This window comes from Rutidosis leptorrhynchoides, chromosome 5, assembly GCF_046630445.1.
Source record: "Rutidosis leptorrhynchoides isolate AG116_Rl617_1_P2 chromosome 5, CSIRO_AGI_Rlap_v1, whole genome shotgun sequence".
Classification (NCBI taxonomy): Eukaryota; Viridiplantae; Streptophyta; class Magnoliopsida; order Asterales; family Asteraceae; genus Rutidosis; species Rutidosis leptorrhynchoides.
The window spans coordinates 129,735,191-129,740,694 of NC_092337.1; positions in this window are offsets into that span (position 1 = coordinate 129,735,191).

Genomic DNA, 5,504 nt, shown 5'->3' on the forward strand with positions numbered 1-5,504 from the left:
TCCTTATGGATTAGGACGGGTTGCTTCAGCGACTCAATGTTGTATCTGATTCTGATTTTGAAGTTCAGGGACTGAAGTTCTCTGACTCTGATTCTGATGTAAATTCTGAAAATGCATAAGTGTTAGGTGACTTTTAGTGGTGCTTTCTGATGCACACATTTACTGACACTTTCAGAAATATTTTCTGATGCACAAAATTCAAGATCTTACAATATTTGATACATTTTCCAAATAATGTTTATTTAACTCTCTCTATATATATATATATATATATATATATATATATATATATATATATATATATATATATATATATATATATATATATATATATATATATATAATATGTTTCTGACACGATAAAATGTTTCCGACACGATAAGCGAACCTATAATGTTGAGTCTTAAAACTTTTTACCTAGTTTACACATTCATTTACCCTTTGACTAATTCCGATGATTCATGAACAACAAATTGTAAATAAATTCAATCTAACGACCCTGATTTTTTTTCTTAATGATCGTTACGTGACTTATAATTTTTTTTCTTGTTAGATGACATTCATATTCTTTTTATTCATAAACATTTACTTTAATATTTATTTGTAGCATATTCTTATGCTTAAGATTTTTAGTTTTAATTTTTGAACTTTTAACAGAAAATCATCTCGGGTTATGGTTTCGATAAACGACATCTCGTTAAGTAGGAATTAACTAACAAAGTTTGAAGCCCAAAAATCATTCCCCCAACTCTAGTTGACCAACTCATAGCCTATCAAATTTTTTTAACCGAAAGTAAACTATATATGTAAATTGTTTTATGATATAGTGATCTCATTAAACTACGATTAGTAACCTTACTAAATATTAAACTTCTTGAACAAACCTAAAGAATTAGTTGCTACTTTTAGTATGTAATTTAACTTACTAGATTATATCTAGTATTTTCCTACTGCTCATTACTCATTAAGAAAACATATAAAACAATAATAATAACTACAGTACGATTTTAACTTTGACATGTTTTGTATACAAGCTCATTTAGTCAAAAAGAAAATAGTTGAAGACACATTACTACAATAATTCATTTGAAGTTTTGGAAGAAGTTAAAAACATTTGAATAAAATATATAAAGAATATGATTAAATAATAATAATAAAATATAAAAAGCTAAACAAAAAATAATATATAATTTGGTAAATGTTAAAAATTAAAAAGTAGTCCATCAAGTGGATGGATACATGATTTACGGAGTATTATTAATAGATATGAGAACCAGTTTTCATTTTGACAATATATACTGTATCATACTCCGTCCGGATTACAGTAGACGTTTATATTGAAAAATAATATTGTACAACGTATTTTTATATTAAGTATTGATATATACTTAAAAGTTTCAAATATAATTCATTAAAATAGAAACACTCATTTTCTTTTCGATTTTTATCAAAAGAAATACCAGTCCGTGAAAAACAGAGGACAAAAATACAACAAAAAGTCACGGATTGGTTTTCAAAAGTGGCGGCTCCTTTATCACTCCTTCACCACGTTTTATTTTATTTATTTAATATATTATTATATATTATTATTATTATTCTATTATTATTATAATAATTATAATTATTAAAATAAGAGGAAGATGGCAATTATAGTTTCCATTTAATTCCAAACCATGGTGTCACTCGTGAGACAACAAACAAAGACTCCATTGTAAAACATGTCATATTTTAATTGGATTTCTCTTAACCGATTCTCTATGATACGGCCTATATATCACCCCTAAATTTATTCTCAAATCATTACAAACTCATTACTATACTCATTCTTAATGCTATGAACGAACCCACACATATATCTATTAATTACTCCGTATAATTTCTAGTTAGAGGTAATATAGGGAAACAAGGTGATACACGGGTATTTTTAATTCGGGTTTCAAACCAATTAAAAATTATGGAAATTATGGGTATAGATCGGGAGTGTTTTTCGTGAATCCAAGGCCAACCATACAATCATCTACTATCATTACGTTCCCGCAATTTGCCTACAATATTGAATCTCAATATTGAACTTTGAGTTTATAGATCCCTTTTTAAAATGCTTTAAATATTTTTGGGCTGAGAATACATGCAATTTATTTTAAACGCAATGGATACAAGTACATACTTAATTCTACACTGAGTTAAACTGAAAATCCCTTAACTTTGGTAACTAGTAGCTGCTAGTACATAGGATATGGACTGCGAATAATTGTATATGGATCCATAGGGCTTGACATCCCCGTCCGAGCTAGAGTGCTAGCCTTTTAATGGACGTATGTTATTTGAGTTACGACACGTTGGTTTGCGTGTATTAAAACAAATAGGGTAATTATCATTATAGCGTTAAGTTTAGTTACCAGGGTGCTCTGTTATGTAGAATCTATTGATAAACTTTTGATGAAATCTTGTGGTCCATCTTTATATACTTATGACTCGAGCAATTAAAACTATAACTCACTAACATTCGTGTTAACCTTTTTAGCATGTTTTATTCTCTGATTCTAAGACTGCTTCCGCTGTGATGTGCTTGTTACCTGCATGGAGTCTCTCATGGTTTGTATAAAGTTTATTGCATTCGAAACAAAACTACGTTGTGTAATAAATAAATTGACTGTGATGTCAACCTGTAAAATAAAGACTTATGTATTTTGGGGATTTGCTTATACTTAAGCACTCGCCCACATGCTTATAACTTTCTTTGTTTAGAAAGTCACTTATTTTAATGAATGCAATATTTTATCAAAACGTATCATATAGAGGTCAAAAACTCACTGTGAAATCAATGATTAACGTGCCGCGTCAATAGCGATTTTGACGGGTCGTTACAGTTGGTATCAGAGCTTGAGGTCATAGGGAACCAGAATTTGCATTAGTGTGTTTAAATGGTATTTGTTATGATGCATTAGTGAGTCTGGACTATGACCATATCTGTTTTTACCGATTTTTGCTTATCATCTTGTCAAAAACACTATATATGATATATTTATATGCTAACGTAATTGTTGTTTCAATTATGTGATAGATGACTTCTTCTAATCCTATCATTTTGTACGACTCAGAATCGGACACTGAATCTATCCTCTCCATAACTAAAAAGGGTGTTCCAATATCTATTAAAGAAGAAATTATGTTAATCGGGGAATCTCAACTCCCGGTAAACCCAAAGGAGGTCCCAGCTCCACCCAACCCAAGTTTCCCGGAGCCACAGAATCAATTCGATGGTACCGTGATCCCTGGAATAAATGAGGGCCGTCCATTTCTTAACGAACATGGACACTGGGCCAGATACACTGCCGACAGGCGGGTTGTGCCGATTACGCCTGGTAGATATCGGATCATGACCACCGACTGAACATATTCTCCTACACATGACTCAGACAGTTCATTAGGTGAGATCAATGAGGAGGAGAAGGAAGTAAAGGAGATTACTGAAAAGAAGTTAACAAGGGAATGGAACCTGTAGTCACCAACCCAGAATTGCCGAATCCAAAAATTAATAAAGCAATTGTTACTCCTAATGTTGCTACCCCTAGTCATCCTTGTCTTACCAACTCTATTGAGGTATCGAGTACCTCAGAACCCCGACAAAAATATAAACGTACCGCTCGAATAAGCGTTATTCCAGTACCTAATAACAAGAAGCCTCACCGCTTTTAAAAACCATTTCCGCTATGACATCACTTCACGCATTGTATAATATTAATTAGTGTGCATTACTTTAATCTACATATGTTTTATGTAAAATAAACTTATGTGAATAAGTGATATTGTATCGTTGTACCATAATGCATTAAAGAATAAAGCGTGAAATGATAATGTATTAGTTTTTCATAATAGAATATTATTTGAATTGTAGTAGTTAATTGTTGTACTAAGCTATTAAGTATGAACTTTAACGGGTAGGTAATACCCTAGAAATAATTAGAAAACGCTAATAAGAAGAAAAAGCTTTTATAATAATTGGTTCATATTATTAATATGCCATGATGTACCATTAATTACTCGCTACATCTATAGTATTCTACGTGATTAATTATATATGTTGTGTTTATTGAAGAAACATGTCTCAAATGCCGGATGATGAGTTTGAGGAACTAGTCAAGAAACATGTGAATGAAAGAATTGCTGCAGCTGAGGCGGCAAAAGCAGCAACCGAAGCAGTAGCCGAAGCAGCAGCCGAAGCAGCAGCTCGGAATACAAACTTACAAAATGGATGCTCATACAAAACTTTTCAAGCATGCAAACCACAGACGTTTAGTGGAACTGAGGGACCAGTCGGTCTAACCCGATGGTTCGAAAAGTTGGAGTCTGTTTTCAAAATCAGTAATTGTGCGGACGGAGATAAGTCAAAGTATGCTTCGTGCACGTTGCAAGACGGTGCACTTACTTGGTGGAACAATAATGCTAAAGTATAAGGGGTAGATACGACATATGATATCTGTTGGGAAGAATTGAAAAAGATGCTTATCGAGGAGTACTGTCCTCGAAATGAGATCAGAAAAATGGAATCTGAGTTACGTAATCTGAAGGTTGTCGGTGCGAAACTCAATAACTATGAAAAGCATTTCATGGAACTAGCCTTGTTGTGTCCCGAATTAGTACCAAACGAGAAACAAAAGATAGAGATGTATATTGACGGTTTGTCGATCAATATCAAAGGAAATGTTACATCATCCAAACCTAATACGATGCAGGAAGCCATGAGAATGGCACACCAACTTATGGACTAGATCACGGAGAGTTCGATTAAGGAACCAATTACCGAAGTCAAGACAACTGAAGGAAAGAGGAAATGGGAAGACTATAAGGGCAAAAGTACTCACCTGAAGAGGCGAGAGACTTTTAAAGGTAAACAAGATGGGGCAACTGCTAGTCCAAACTATAAGGGACCCCATCCGTTTTGCAAAAGATGTTACACACATCATTCAGGTTATTACCAGGTGGTCTGTGATAAGTGCAACAAGAAAGGACATGTGGTGAAAGATTGTTATGCCACCGTTTCTGAAGTAAAGACAAAACCGACCGATGTCAAGAAATTTTTTGGATGCAGGAAGCCTGGTCACTTTATAAATCAATGCCCTGATAAGGAGAAGAACAAAGAACCCGCACGTGGGAGGGCATTTAACATTAATGTCAGCGAAGCGTGTGAGGACCCTGATCTTGTTACGGGTACGTTTACCGTTAATAATCAACTAGCTTCTATTATGTTTGATACGGGTGCTGATAGAAGTTATATGTGTAAAGACTTTAGTTCTAAACTGAAATGTGCATCATTGCCTCTAGACGATAAATATACTATTGAATTAGCTAATGGTAAACTGATAACAGCCGATAAAATTTGCCATGGTTGTGAAATAAATATCGCTGGTGAAACCTTCAAAATCGATTTGATACCCGTAGAATTAGAAAGTTTTGACGTAATCGTTGGCATGGACTGGATGTCCAAAACAAGAGCGGAAGTT